The sequence below is a fragment of the Phocoena sinus genome, chromosome 4 (assembly GCF_008692025.1).
Source record: "Phocoena sinus isolate mPhoSin1 chromosome 4, mPhoSin1.pri, whole genome shotgun sequence".
Taxonomy (NCBI): Eukaryota; Metazoa; Chordata; class Mammalia; order Artiodactyla; family Phocoenidae; genus Phocoena; species Phocoena sinus.
The window spans coordinates 45,951,882-45,964,466 of NC_045766.1; the positions used below are offsets into that span (position 1 = coordinate 45,951,882).

Sequence of the window (12,585 nt, forward strand, 5' to 3'; positions counted from 1 at the left end):
CTACCACTTAATAAGCTCTACTGCTATTACCCAATAATTCATAAGCTTGCTGATAAAAAAATCCTCTTTTCTTTCTTTCTCTTTTTTTTAATAGCAACACCTGATTCTAGGCAACTGCATTGTGAGACTGAATATTTATTTCACTTTTTGGGTGGTTAAAAAAAAAAAGATTATACATACCAAAAATGTAAGGGTGACCTTGAAAAATAAAACTGTAATATTATATTACATCCAAGATGCAATTAATTGTATAGCTAAAATGAGAAAACGGAATTCTTCATCTTCACACAGACGAAAATGGACCACCAAACTACACTGTTTACCTTTCTGCCAATAAATTATTTCTAACTGCTACAATAAAGATGCTTTCACTTTTTACATTGTGTGTGTGTGTGTGTGTGCGCGCGCGCGTGCGCGCGCGCGCAGATTGCTAAAACATAAATCTCTAAGACTGCAACTTTCTATAACATTTCAAATGCAATAATACACACCGTCGATGACGCTATTTAACATCTAAATCACTTCTGCAGTTTATATTATGGAAAAAAATTGTTTATCATGAAATTAGCTTAAAATTCTTGGCATACATTACCAATCATATCAACCTTAATAACCCAACAAGATATAAGAAGCAGTACTTCAGTTTTATCTTTCACATATTAGTATGCTAGGTCAATATGAATTTTTTATCCAAGATTCAAACAACATAGCGACTTACTTTTTAAAAATTAAATTTAGGACTTATCAAAGACTTACATTTAAAAATAAAAACCGGGAGCATTACCAAGTTTTAAAGCCAAATATCAGCAATCACTTTTCGACAATATCTTGTGGAAGAGTAAATTGATAAATTCATGAAGGCAGGCAAAGCTACAGCAACACAGAGCTGTTGGATTTATTCTATGCCATTATTACAGTACTGTGAAAGATCAGAGAATTTGTTTTCAGAACCAAAACCTGACACAATTTTTTCCTGAATTTAGTCTGCATGTTTTGAAAATAATATTTTTACTCTCATAAGTATCTAGGTTAAAGCAAATAAGATATTACAATAAGACTCACTGAAATATGAAAACTTTCAAGAAGCACAAACTATAAGCTCCTTTTAAATAAGTACTACTCAATTTTACAGTCACCTTGCCTAAGGCAGGTGATACTAAAGGTAAAAACTCAAAGGAAGATACTGTGGTTAAAAAATGAAACAAAACAACAAAGAAAAAAGGAAAATGCATGAATTTTGTTGAGGACAGAATGAGATATCATTAGGGAAGAACAGAATCCATTGAAAGTTAGTTTCTTCCACATCTGTATTCTCTTATAATGAATGTTGCTTGCAAAAGCAGGATAGTGACAAGGTGTCCAAAATGCTGTTATACAGAAATTTTGCTGTAATGGAAAATGATTCCTTTGCCATGTCCACATAGAAAACTACCCTGATTTTACAGACCTCTAAGGAAGAACAAACATCTTTCTACAATTTATATTAGACTTCTGAAAATAACTCCTTTTTATTCAAAGGTAGGGAACATGTCTCCTTTATTAATTTCTGTATTTCTGCCCCTAGTAGAGTGCTGGAGGCACTGTGCATGAATGCACTTACATTTGTTCATAAATTCAGCAAATAATTACTGAGTAGTTAACTTTGTGTCAGACACTACTGTATAAGTAGTGAGGTAAGGCACATGACAAATGAGGGCCCTGCTCAGGTAGCTTACAATCTAGTGAGCAAGACAGACATTTACCAAATAAACACAGAAATAATTAAGTTCCTCTTGTGATGATGCTACAAAGAATTACAGAGTATGGTGAAGATATAGTGGGAACTTACTCTAGTTTGGGGAAGGAGGAGTCAATGGTCAGAGAAGGTTCCCCTGAGAAATAACATTTAAACTGAGACTTGAAAATTAACTAGGAGTGGGCCAGACTTGGGAAGGGGAGGGGAAGCAGCCCAGGCAGGAGGATGTAACACGTACAAAGGTCAGGAAAGAGTTTTTGTAGGTAGTAATTGAAAAGCACGGTAAATGAGAAAGGCTGGGGTTAAGGATGGAGAGCTAGATAGGAGACAAGAGAAACTGTGAGCATTAAACAGAGTAAAAGGGTAACAGTATTTGAATATTTAAATCATTTTAAGTCTTTTTCTCATGTAAAATAAATAATCTAAGGGAACTGAGTCTTTATTCCACAATATTAAATATCTATAGTCAGAAGACCTGGATTATGCCTCGGTCCCACCAGTTACTAGCTCCGTGATCTTGCACTTAACCAATCTGAACTTCTTTATTCTCTTTGTAAACAGGTACTCAATTATTTTACCTACTGGGAAACACAATGATAACACAACAGTCCTGTTTTTACAGATCTTACATCCTTAAAGAAAAAAAGATCGTGTATATGGGACACAACCTAAGCCCTATAAGAGATGAGGTCCAAAAGTTCACACAAGGCTCCTGCAAAACCCAAAATGACAATAAACGCGGACATTGGTGAACTGCAAACTACTATAAAAATACAAGCGTACACATCATTCTGTGAGCCCTAAGTTATTCAGTGTGCAGAGCTCCAAAATGACCACAGTACTCCAGCATGTGACTGAAAAGATGATAAATACAATAGAAACACTATCCCGCCATTCCGTTACTCACCATTCGCCATTGGTGAAATATCAATACTATAATGAAGCTCAGAGATGAAGAGTAGTTGGTGTAGAATCGAACCAAGGACAAAAACTAACACTCACTAGACAAATGCATTATATTAATTTTACTAATTTCCGAATTTTCCTGACTTTTGGTTCAAAAGTCATTCCACAACCTCCTAACTGCATGTCAAAAATAAGAACTCATTTCTCACTTCCTCCAACAAAAAGCAAATGCCTACATGGCCGTATAGAAAATACTTTCACATTCTTGCTTTACCATAACTGACTCATATTCAGTTTATGGTCTATTTAAACTACCGCACCCTTCTAACACAGCACTGAGCCAGTTACCTCCACACAATTTTCCATTTGTTCAGTCAGTCTTCCTTCCTTGTCTACTGCATTACTTACTTATGGTACTAATTATTTTTTATTTTACTTCATTCTATAGTACCATACCTCTCTTTCATTTTAAAAGTCATATTAATTTCCAGACCATCTGAGTTTCAATCAAAGACGAATGTAAGAGTATTTCTGATCCTATAAAGTGTTTTTGCATTCAAAAGTTAAACACATTGTGGATAATTTTAATAATTTCAGAGTACATTCAAAATACTGCATATTTAAATGGTCAACTTATACAACAGTAAACCATGACTGATTACCTACTATCAGTAGAGACCTGATTTTTAGCTATAAACTTACCAGGAAGAGATCTTAATGTCAATGAACATACTCCTAAAATTCTATTAAAGAACTGTCTAATAATAATATATGTGAACTGTAATTATAATTGGTCACAACAATGGGTAAGACTGGAACAAGCACACTTTCTGCTCAATATAAAACACAAATGTCCATTTTTCCATTCTTTAATATAAAATAAGGATGAGTTAAAACTCATAGATGATTTTAAGAAAAATAAAATATACAAGAGCCTGATGTTATTAATTACACACACACACAACACACACACGAGCCAAGAAAATGAGGGGAAGTAAATAAAAATCAACAAAAATGTGATGCTACTTCCAAGAAATGCAACGTATCTTCTTTTCTAATAATGAGCACAACTAGAAATAAACTCTTTCTTGCTGCTGCATTATTTGAAAAAGTGTAAAATAAGTTTCGTGAAAGAATCCTAATCCCATTGTTCTCAGCTGAGAGTAAAAAAACAGAGTAAAGACTAAGGTAGGAAGGGAAAGGAATATCTTTCACCAGTAAGGATGAGCTGTATTGTTACCCGACTTTCTCCTGTCCCATCAACTACCCTTTAAAATGGTAGCACAGTCCATCATTTAATATACCTCTAATAAAAGGAAAAAATAGGTAAGTTAAAACTGATTCTTCTTATTTTTCCAACAGGTTAGAGTGCATGCTTTTCTTTTGCTGAGGAATTTCTCTCCAGCTCAAAAAAACTCTTCACCTCACAGATGGCTTCTTAGAAATACCTAAAATTCATTACTTTGCAACTTCCTCCACCCTCTTCAAAAAAAAAACAAACTCCCTACTCCTTTCTGGTGCGGCAGCTCCGATGCAGAAGCTGGATTACAACTAGATTAGATTCAGACGATCTGCCCCTACGTGTGTGACCTTGGGCACGTCATTTATCCCCTCAGTTTCCTCATTAGCATCCAACTGTGAATGCTCTTTGAAAACAGTAAACAGTAAAACAGTAAATACATCTTAGGAATTACATCTTTATAGCGTTAAGCTTTTCTACTTAGGGTAAAATTACCTCCTTAGAGGGACCACGTCATGAAACTGGTACTGAATCCGTAGGTCTCTGTCAACATTTGACTCTTTCTTCTACAGTTATCCTCTTCCCTCAAAGGGCATAACCCGAGTCACCTCAAAAGCAGACTCCAAGCGCCCCTTCCTTCCTCCACTCCTTCCCTCTCCTATTTCTAAAGCAGGGGGAAAACAGCAGCCTCATCTCCCCGCCCCAAGCCACACCTTCAGAGGACCCCACCCCAGGCACATCCGCCCTCTCCCTCCTCCGGGGGCACCAGAGGCCAACCTCGCCCTTCCCCTCCCGCCCCCACCTAGAGGAGACTTCCTGGAGGCGTTCAGGCCCGAGCAGGGCAGGCGGCATTTACAAACCCGCTTTACGCCACTCGCGTAGGGTAACCTCGCTTACGCCCATAGGGCCCCGTTCCCAGCCCCGTCCGCTCCGCCTGCCAGAACCAAGCCCGGGTGCCTCAGCCACGACCCCCGTGTGACCCCAGAGCTCTTCTGCTCCGCGCGGGACTACGGTGACTGGGACAGAACAGCCACACCTTACCGGCAACTGAGGCAGTGACTTCACTTGCCACCTTCGGAGCCCTCTTCAACTCCCAGATCAATTCACTCCGGCGACGCCGGAAGGACCCGAGAGGAACCAGGCGTTGTCCGGAATCCTGCCCTGCCGGAGTCGCGCAGGGGCCTATGGGGACTCGTAGTCCCACTCGCTGGTGTTGTCGGCAATTCCTGCACAGGCAAGACTACAATTCCCGTCAAGCCATGCGGTGGAGCCTTAGGCGATGGGTGGGGACACTTTTAGCCAATAGTAGGAGAGTTCCCTGTCTGTGCGGGAGGAGGTGAGAAAAAGAGAGAGGGTGCACGGAAAGAAGAGGAAGGGAGGGGTCAGCTCTCACCTGCGCCAATCAGGATGCAGGGTCGGCCCAGCAGGCGACTCACCCATTGTGGGGGCGGGCTAGCGGAGCCGAGGAAGGAAGCGGAGCGGGGGGAGAACTCCAAGTGGGGAACGTGGGGCGGTCGAGCTGCGCGGGCGGAGAGGAAATCGCGGGAATAATAGGCAGGGTGGAGGGAGGGCGCGGTGTGAGGATTTACCCTGGCTGGAGGAGCAGTTTCCCCGAAAGCGGCCAAGCACCAGGCACACCGAGCGGCGAGACCTGCGGCTCAGGCAGGGATAGGTTGAGCCTGGGCTCCTCGCGGAGGTGCCCGGACGGGGCGGGAGGCTGCTGTAGGTGTCAGGCCACTGAGTGAAGGGAGAGGGGTCCCCGGGGAAGGGAAGCGGCAGAGCAGCTGCAGAAGTGCGGGGAGCGCGAAGGTACCAGGGCAGTAGCTTCCCGCCACCTTCAGCCAGGGCAACAGCCGGAACAGCAGGGGGAGGAGCAACAGCTGCCGAATTCGCCAACTAGGGGGGGGGAGGCGGAGCTTAGGTCCCTGTAGCAGCAGAAGGCGCAGCCTGGACTGTAGTTTCCCGGGAGAGAGGAGAGCAGGAACAGGAGAGGAGCGCAGTCCTCGGAGCCTCTGCTCCAGCATCCCGCCAGGGTCTGCAGGTGTGTGGGAGGTAAGCGTGGGTGCCTCTATGGGCGTCTCCTCTGCCCGGGAGAAAGCGTCTTCCAATAGGAATTTTATCAAGGCACAGCCAAAAAGAGTCTCTGACTCGGGTTAGGGAACTGGTGCAAACCCTTTTAGGTGAAAGATGTACGTTTTTGGAGTTTGCGGGGGGATAAAAAGCAAAAGGTGGCTTGACTCAGGGTATAAAGGGCGTGGTTAGTGTTTTTGGTTTGAGTTGTACCATTAAAACTATTCTGGGAAATTTTAATATTGAGGAAACTGCTAATTGAGGACAAGGTGGATGATATTTGGATAGGTGCGTAGCTGGTAAAAAACAAAAATTTTGTCACTGATAGAGAATTACTTCAGAACTGTTTCACTAGGAAAATAACTTAGCATTCTTCTTTAATCTATCCTTCACGTTGTTTTATCAGATTGCCCTGCTACCGACCTGTTTTCCAGGGTGGTTATACTGCAGGTTCCTAGAATTGAAAGAGATGTCTATTAAAGAAGGAAATACAGTCAGGAATAATCACGATGACTGAACCTATCAGAAGTATAACTTTTGCCAGCAATAATGTAAAAATGTTTTTTAATGGAGACACTTCGCTTTCCTTCCAGTGGCTTTAAACTATCGGAACAAAGACTAGGACTCAGCCTACAGTGGGAACGTATGGTGTACTTCACAGCTGCTCCTTATTCTCAAATTTGTGTCTAGTAATATTTGTACATTTTAAAAAACAAAAGTACAAGAAAAGCTGTGCAAGGATCTTTTCTGTTTAGACAGTGTATGCTAAATGATTTCCCTTAGTATGTGTTATGATGGGCTCAGGCTTAACACATGTAATAGTGTCATAAAATAATAGTTTATTCTTAGTATTAAACCACGTGTGATTTCTTTGAGTGTAATTAAACACCAATAGGTGAAAATATGTTTTAATACTAAGATGAAAGTCACATCTACCTTTGTGTAACTATGACAAAATTACAGCCTTTTTTTAAGAAAAAAACTGTAAAAAGCTCTTTGCCTAGTTCATTTTCTTTTTCTTTTTGTCACAGAGGTTCTCCAGATTACATGGCTTTTAATCATAGTAGCATATTGCAGCACATTTTGCTCTGAAATGCTTTCCTTGTGACAGTTGTATACTTTAATCTGGGTTTTTTTTTTTTTTTTTGAACTAGGGTCAATAAAATGGAGTAATTACCTTCTATTCTTGTTTGTTTTGTTTTGTTTTCATGGTTTGCTGATTTACTCATGATTTGGGGATTTTATTTCTGTGATACAAAATTCCTTTTTGAAAAGAAATGGCTGGAAAGGATTCTCTTCATAGCTTCAAGTTCAATCCTACTGAGTGCTACTACTGATAAGCCTAAGTGACTTATCAATGTATATACTCCAACACTCCCTCCCATACTCTCACCCACCAGAGGAATATATAGGGGGACAGATCTTAGAAAAACAGCTGCTTTTCGATTGTCCTCAAGTAGATCAGGTAAGTATTAGAAACAGCAAAGAGCTTAGAAGAAAGAAAAAGCAACAGTAGCCACTAAATTTAGCAGCCATGGTAAGGATGGGATTTTATATCTTTGCTACATCACAGGAGAGTCTGTTAATCCACATAGCTGATATGACCCTGTGAAAATGATTTTAGGGGGAAAAATGGGTACTAGGGTATAGTTAGTTAGGCTTGGAAAAGATTGTGTTTGCCCTTGTTATTTCTGATTAAATAGATCATCCTGAATCAGAGTCTCAGATTTTCTCTCAGACTCTGCTACTGATTCATTCTGTGAAATTGAATACTTGCTGTCACTGGGTCGTTTCCCCCATGTAATAATTAATAATAATACTGGCAATGAAGTTCTTTCAGGGCCTTTATCAGAAGATCTTTTTGAAAGGGTTTGATTGGGAATCAGTTAATAATCAAGTAAGTGAGATAGAAAATAAATGCCAAAACAGTCGAAATTCAGATGTACTTTGAGTCCCAACTATTTATAGGTCTTCTGCTTTGAAGTATCAAAAAGGATAGAATCTCATTAGGAATGAATGAGTCTGTGGTATTAAAGTACTGGATTTTTCACCTGTTTCCAAGATATGGATCATTTTTATTGTGTCAGTGAAAGAGATTGGCTTCCTATAACATTTGAGAGTAAGAAAACCATGTTTTTTTTTAAAAGGAAGAAAATCATTGGCAGTGTATGGCACTTAAGTATTTGTTACCTTGAACTCTTGACACATTTTAAATTGGTGTTCACATTAAATCGCAGATAATCTGAAGACTTCTTATACATTACTGGTGTTGAAAATGTTCATCATATGACAGTTTACAATTTTATGTGAAGTACTACCTAGGTTAAAAGCATATTATTCTGTGCTTGATTTTTACTCTTTGCGTATGGCTATCAGAGTATGCATGTGATGAGAAAGAAGAAAACCAATGGAGTGCAGAATGTCTCTCAAGTGGAAGATGCTCATGAAATTAGTGTTCTTTAGCTGAAAGACTTGGTTAATTTCAAATTACAATATACTTTGGATTTTTTTTTAAATTTATAATTCTAACTAAGCCTATTGAGTAAAAATAATTGAGTGGCATGGGTTTCTCTTTCTAACAGGAGGATTCACTAATGCATGCAGTACAAAAGAGCAAGACGTAAAGGTTCAAGATCAAATGGTTTTTGGGGGGCGGCAGTGGGGGAGAGGTGGCGTGCAAGGGGGCATAGAAATGAAGAAACCTGTTTGAGACACATACCCTTAGCAAGAGAGAAAGAGATTTGACCTTTTTTTTTTGTTGAATGCCTGTAAGTGATTTCATGACCTGTTTTCCCAGTTATTAATTTCTAGAGGCTTATACCCATAGTGGGAGACAGTACTTTCCTACATTGTCATTTTAACTGGAGTCAGACTGACATTAATTCATTAGGTTTTGAATAATTATGGGTTGCTGAAGCAAAGTGAAAAGGATCCTGCATGTATACATTCACTTCTAAGTGAAACTTAATATTATTTGGATATAATATTAAAAGTAAAAACTGAGGTTTTTCCCCTTAATAGCAAAGGTACTTGAACCAGACACTAAAGATGAGCAGGACCCTCCCCTCCCAGCCCCTGCTGCCTTTTAAAGTCATCTCCTAAGGTTAAACAGGCTTTGGGGAGCACGATTGTTATACAAAGGTAAAGATTTGTTTCTGTCTTATTTTCAATCTTATGTCTAATGTTTTCAGAATTTAGTCCTTAAAGTCTGGATCAGTGTGTTTTAAGTTAACATTTATTAGTTCCTAGACACTATGCTTCTTTCCTATCTCCTATTTGTTCTCAGCACCTTATATAATGCTCAGCAGAAAGAACTTGCCCTATAACCTTACTGAATTAGAAGTGGGGACCAATACTTCTTTAATGTATGCATTGATACATCTTGCACTTTGACAAACGAGAGTCAGTTGCTCTCACAGAATAAGTACTATACATTAGGCCTTCTGAGAATGACCTTGTGCTGGTTAACCTTTGCAAAAGTGTTACTTGAGCCCAATTTGATTCAGACTATGTGGACTGCAAAGACTTACCTACAACTTCATGTGCCAACATTTCTAAATTCTTCCAGAGATAGGCAGTTATAGGTAAGGAAAAGGGTTCTCCCACCAGTGATACTCAAGGTCTGCATTCTACAGCCAAGGAAGCCTGTGGCTCACCACTGTTTACTTCCAGTAAGATACCTTTGTAGAAGCTCATCTAGGAAAAGCATACTTTATTCTATAAAAATTGAATTCGCTCTTCCATTTTTCTAATTGTTCTTTAAAAAAAAAAAAGAGCCAGACTCATTGTATTTAAGCACATGTGGAATTTGGCATTTATTCCAGAAACAAATTAATCTGATTAATGTTAGAATTAAGAATTCAAATGTGATTTTTCTTTTATTATTATAAGACCTGGAGAATTCTAGTTAATTGTAAATAGTTCTTTAGTAGTCAATGTAATAATAGCAGATATTTAACTATCATTTGTTTGCTTTTTAATATGCCTTTACTAGCATGCGATAGATACACTTTGGCTTAGAACTGATGTTTGATTAATCTTCCTTCTTCGTGGTTCGTTGGCATTACTCTAAATGCTTAGCATAGTGCCTTGTATAGAGTTAGGTGAGTTCCTGTCTTCTTCACCAGATGCTTCGTATCTTCAGAATTAAGACTGAGTTTCATTTATCTTGGTATTTACTTTGAGAGCCTTACACATAATAGTTTAACAGTAACAGTTATAGTTGACAACCTGTAAAGAAGCATCATTTTACATTTTTCACAAGTACACCTAGAAAACTGAATTTTTTTAAACATGTCTTTTAGCACTAAATTCAGCCCTCTGCCCACAACAGTTGCTTATATTGAGCTAAATATAAATATCACTGTATTTTGTTGGATTTCTGAATGGAGTAAACATTGCTATTAACTACAACCTTGCATGTGTGTATACTTTAAATGTAAATTTATTAATTCAATGCCATTTGAAATTTGTTTGGTCTCTCCTTGTCTCTAGAACTTTGCTGACTTAAAGATGTACTTTTAAGTAACATTCCGTACTATGTGTATATACACACACTTTATGACTTTTTTTCTTGACACATAGAGACTTAGAGAAAAGTATATAAACGTAACATGAGGCTTTATCTTAACTAAAACTTAACTGCTCTTGAATGTTCTGTTTTCAGTGAAATGGTTACAATGGGAGACCTTATTCAGGCTTATTAAATCTAAATTATTCAGGTATTTGTCATCTTTGAGCCAGCATGGGGAAGAGATGAGTTGAGATTTGGCATTGGCAGTACTCAGTGCTGACCTTCCATACAGCATAGCAGATGAAGTGTGCATGGGACCTCCAGCTCTAGCCAGTGCTTCAAGGCCCCCTTCTGGTTCAGCCTAGGAAAGGAGCCTTCTGAGCACACAGCTCATAATTTTAGTGTGAGAAGAAAGACAGATGGAATTTACTTTGATTTAATAACCTCATTTGCCTAAGTGTATTGTTTTTCCCAGATATACCAGAGTTCCCAGTAACAGTAACTCAAGTGTCAGAAAGTGATTTCTATTGTACAATCTAGCAATTCAGTGAGTACCTGTCAACCTGTAGTCTATTTTCCTCTTAGTGTCTTAGCTTCTTTTGAATGGACCCGAAAGAGCTCACCAAGATACTTTTGATATTTTGCCAATATTGGATTGCTTCTGCCATTTTCTTGATAACCTAAATTTTGTTCTGAGCCTAAGTTTTATTTGAGGTCTTTTAATCCTATGTAACTTGAAGAGTTAATTTTATTGTTTTTTCATCTTTTAGTAGTATGCTATAAATACTGTATTATGATGTATAATTTTTGCCACTCACTTGAATTAAATCAATTATCAGAGCATTTAATTGTTGTGTACTTCACAAAGCAATTTAAAATCATTGAAGTAATTAATGTTTTTTAGATACATTCAGCCTTCCAGTTAAGAAACCTTCACATAGTATCCTAAATCTCTTGTTCTATGTCTAAGGCAGGTTAAATTGGATTTATACCATACGTCATTTGACGTATAATAACTGGATGAAATTTATACAATTCCAGTATTCTGATAGCTATATAACAATGGTATAATTTTTGTCCTTGCTAAGTCGGGGAACTTTAAAAAATTATATTGTGAGGTATTGAGCACAAGGTATGTTAAGCCAGAAAAGTAACTTTTTCTGTATTTCAGAGTTTTTGATCTGTTCTTTTAAAAATAAAATGTCAATAACAAAATTATGAAGACCTAATAATGACTATTCATTTTTTAATATAACAGATTTTGTTAATAATTATTCATATGAAATTAAACATTTTGAAAGAGAAAGAAATCCTGTGGTCCAAGGTTATCTTAAAAGCCAATTTTTACTCACATTATGTGGCCCAAAAGTAACTGACAATTTAAAAAGTAGTTTTCAAGTATGTATCAATTAGAAATGCTTTCAGCTGCAAGTTTTATGTACAATGACATAAAATAATAGGGATTTATTTTTTCCAGGACAAGAAATCTAGAGGAAAGCGGTTGTGTTCTTTTTGTTTAGAGGCTTAATGTTGTCAGGGTATTGTCCTCACAACACCTTGTGCCTGATGCAAGATGGATGCTTCTGCAGATCGAGACATCATATTCTAGTTCAGGGCAGGAAGAATGAGGAAAGGCTTGTGCCTACTGAGTCTTTCTCTTTTAATCAGGAATTAAAAGCTTTCCCAGTGACCTCTAGCAAATGTCGAGTGTGGACTTACTGGCTCATGGCATGTAGCTGTCCCTATTTTTAAGGGATGTTGAGATATCAGGGACTTTGGACCTTGGTGGTGGATGAAGCAGGGGAACAGTGGTTCGAGTGTGATTTTGGGGTAACCAGTCCATAGTTTCAGCCATAGTCTGATAATTAAAACCATGCTAACTTTAAATTGTATTCCTTCTCGTTCCGACTGATGTTTATGTTTCCTGTTTGTTCATTTGTTTGTTTGTTTTCTCTGGGTTAGAAAACTCTAACCTTCTTACACCAAGTTTTCACTTCTGTGACTACCAAATTTCAAGTCTCTGGGCAAAGGTATTTCTCAGAGACTGACGGCATCTCTAGTTAAAAGACCCTGTAGCCCATACCACATATAATACTTGTCCTGTACTTTTCATTACAGATG

The 12,585-nt window shown here is 38.4% G+C and overlaps 2 protein-coding genes across 4 annotated transcripts in view; one reads left to right on the plus strand and one right to left on the minus strand.

Moving 5' to 3' along the window:
- Window positions 1-5,735, minus strand: part of PDCD10 (programmed cell death 10) — a 43,386-nt gene extending 37,651 nt beyond the window's left edge. Inside the window, exons 1-2 of one of the 2 annotated variants that reach the window (XM_032630665.1) lie at window positions 4,923-5,654; window positions 4,377-4,545 (exon numbers count right to left, since the gene is read on the minus strand). The gene's annotated coding sequence lies outside the window, so the exon portion shown is untranslated. Of the gene's footprint in view, window positions 1-4,376; window positions 4,546-4,922 lie in introns of both variants that reach the window. The other variant, XM_032630666.1, reaches the window with a different exon arrangement.
- Window positions 5,736-5,764: 29 nt separating this feature from the next.
- SERPINI1 (serpin family I member 1) overlaps window positions 5,765-12,585 on the plus strand; it is a 68,516-nt gene continuing 61,695 nt past the window's right edge. The window contains exon 1 of one of the 2 annotated variants that reach the window (XM_032630663.1): window positions 5,765-5,933. The gene's annotated coding sequence lies outside the window, so the exon portion shown is untranslated. The remainder of the gene's footprint in view (window positions 5,934-12,585) is intronic. The other variant, XM_032630664.1, reaches the window with a different exon arrangement.